Below are 3,244 nucleotides of genomic sequence, written 5' to 3'. Positions count from 1 at the left end.
AACCCCAGAAACCAACCAACCAACCAAAATGCACCCTACCATATACGCGGACAGATGTCCTTGGTGCGATGAAAAACCACACTATATCAAATCACATGGGTCTGTCAAACATAGAAGTGGTCCCAAAATTTGAAACCCGAATGCGAAGCAATGGGAGACTCTGCTGTCAGCGACCGCTGCGAAGACAGCAAGGTCTGGTACAGAGAGCTCAACTGGCGGCAGTAGCCAGCGGAGCCAGGACTGAGGGCAACCGACCATTGTGCAGAAGTGGACGAGGTGGACGGAGAGGATGCAACAAGCAGACATCTCTGAAAGCGCCCAAAAACCGTCAAAATAATATAGGGCTAATAAAGTTTTTCCTTCCTTTCTTCCTTCTAGACTAAACGTGATGCTGTAGTGGAGGGCTCAAGAAATTGACCCCTTGACGTCTAACATCTGCTGTCATTGATGGATGACTGCATAGCCTCTATCGAAACGCAGCGGTCAGCGCCGGGGGTTTGAGAACGGGTACTCTGGAACAATAAACGGACGTCTTAAAAACTGTACGACCGCTTTGATGCAAAAACGAAAATTAAGCGCGAGCTGTGATTCGAATTCTTGAGCAAAGCGCTTTCCGTTGTTTTCATCATAAGCATTCTTTGCCATGTCATGCAGGGAATTTAATATAATAGTTGCACATCTAGTAAGAAACAAAATGAGCATACTTAGTTTCGAAAGGTTTTCAATATGAATGCAGATTCGGCATAAATAAAAATTCGATCCTGGCTTCAGAAAGAGAGCGTGTTTTGATGTGTAGCATATATCCACCTGTAGCCAAAAAATCGGAATGCAATCAATAATTTTGGCTTGTAGCGCTATGTGCTTCTTGCCATGTAACAAGGCGAGCCTCCCGCTCTTCTAGCGTTTCAGCAGATTGTTGAGCCCTGCGTGTGGCATTTCTCCGCTCCTTCTCGGCCAATTTCTACGCTTCCATGGCCGCGCAGGCGTGATCTTTCTTTTAACACCACACAGGGCATGTGCTCATTGTACATATGGCATAGATGGGCACGTGATTGTCGACGTTTTTCTGGATGGCCGCAGGACTCGTTTTGCCAACGTGTACGCACCAGTCACGCGTCGTCTGACAAATGAGTTCTTTCGGTCCATCATGACATGCTTTCTCGACGACATGACCCACTTTCTGCTCGGGGATTTCAATTGTGTTTTAGACACAGTGCGCGACATCAGGGGCCTGGTCAGGGCGCCTCCAATTACCACGCAATAGAACTTGGAAAGCTAGTGCGATCATTACGCTTAGAGAACGCGTGGGTCGCTCTTCACAGAGATCATTTCGAGGCAACACGTGTCTGGGGCCAGAGCACGAGCCGAATAGATCGAGTTTATATCCCCTCCGCCATGGCACCTGACTTGCTACAGTGTGAGATATTGCCTTTCCCACCAGGCCTTAAACTAAGTGATCACTTCCCGGTCACGGTTACTCTGCGAGCAGCCCCGGGCCGTGCAAACACCCCCCTGATGTGGCGCATGAATGCAGCGGTACTACGCGATGAACAGTGCTTCACTGATATACGCCGAGAGTTGTGCTTGTCTGTGGCCGCAGTTAGTGGCATAACACCTGCTACCTGGGACGCGCTGAAAACACGCTGGCGCGATGTTCTTGTGTGTGCGGGGAAGGCGCGGCGTGTCCGCATTACGACCATGCTGAATGACGTTCTGCGCCGTTGCGCATCGTACGTGGCGGCGAAACGCTTACGCTCGCGGTGCGCGAATATCTCTAGATGCTGCGCGAGCGTTATCACCGCATCCTCTAAGACAGTTCACGCGCATCACTCTCAGCGGGACCATCAAACGTGCCGCTTGAGGATGCCGCGGACCTCGGACACGCTCGAGCCGTTGGCCAGCGCAGCAACAGGCGAACTCGCGTGGAGAGCGTCACGTTTGCGGGCGGTACGACGTCTTCGGAACCCAAGGACATCTGTGTAGTGTTTGTAATCGGCATCTAGCCGAATGTCACCACTCTGTTGGCCACTATGGAATAAAACATGGCGGCTTAACTAACAGGTTCGCTTCATCAGTGTCTCGCCCCAATCTAATCAATCGGACCCCATCACAGTCTCCGGGAACACTAAGATGGTGTCAGAAGCGCTCTTTTATCTCATGTGAGTGCCACTACATCAAGAGTCAGTCCGTCTAATCACCCATCAGCAACAAGCGGCTACCGGTAGTCGTAGCCATGGCACATGTGTTCCCTGCCTTCCCAAGTTTTGACCTGCGCGCTACCAACGACAACAATATTGGTCACGAATGGACGAAGTGGATAGAAAAGTTCGAAAACTTTCTTTTAGCTTGCGATATCTCGGCAGATGCACGCAGAAAAGCGCTCCTCCTGTACTACGTCGGTGAAGAAGTCTACGACATATGTCGCTCGCTCCCCGAGAGTGCTGCGCAAGGTGCGACGGCTACAAGCACGACCCAAACTGCCCAGAGTACATCGACGCCAGAATACGATGCCGCTCGAGCGAAACTGAATGCATATTTTGCACCGCGAGTGAACTCAACATTTGCTATCTATAAATTTCGTCAAGCTCAGCAAAATGTTGGTGAGTCACTGGACGCCTTCTACGCGCGCCTCCGGCAGCTTTCTCGCCACTGTAACTTCGAAAACGACATCTGAAGTCAAAAACCAAATCATTCTCACCACAACATCGTCTCGCCTCCGAAAGTATGCCATGCTTCGTTCCCTCACGTTACCGGACTTACTTAAGCAAAGAAGAATGCTCGAGGATGTCGAACGGGATGTGTCCGAAATCAAAAGCACGCCGATAACAATACGGCGGTGTTCGCAGTACGCAAGGAAGGACAACACCATGGCCAACACCCCAGAAATGAACGACAGATGCCACGGCAGGCCTAGACACCGCAGCGACCTCGTGTCTCGTCAGCAGATTGTCGCAACTGTGGCGGCAAGTGGCCTCACCAAGGCGGTCGATCCAGTTGTGCTGCATGGGGCAAGACTTGCAAGGCATCCCTACTGAAAAACGAAAAGTTCTACGGGGCAATAACCTCACGCAATCTCATCACGTCACATAGACTCTCATACAGTGCACATCATTATCATAAAATATCTTCCATAATTTATGTTAATGTAAAAGAAACTATGAGATCTTACGCAATTATATGCGACTTGTATGTGATTTCTAACATGTATTGAGTGAGACTGTGAAAAAATGTGAGGTTATTGCCT

At 50.0% G+C, this 3,244-nt stretch overlaps 1 pseudogene; it reads left to right on the top strand.

Annotated features, from left to right (window-relative positions):
• The first annotated feature begins 2,233 nt into the window (after positions 1-2,233).
• On the top strand, positions 2,234-3,035 carry LOC146192365 (uncharacterized; annotated as a pseudogene).
• Positions 3,036-3,244: the final 209 nt, after the last annotated feature.

The sequence above is a fragment of the Amblyomma maculatum genome, chromosome 4 (genome assembly GCF_055883805.1).
Source record: "Amblyomma maculatum isolate TAMU_Amacu chromosome 4, ASM5588380v1, whole genome shotgun sequence".
NCBI classification, from domain to species: domain Eukaryota; kingdom Metazoa; phylum Arthropoda; class Arachnida; order Ixodida; family Ixodidae; genus Amblyomma; species Amblyomma maculatum.
Note: the sequence above shows the minus strand (reverse complement) of the source record. Positions and strands in the feature narration are given on the sequence as shown.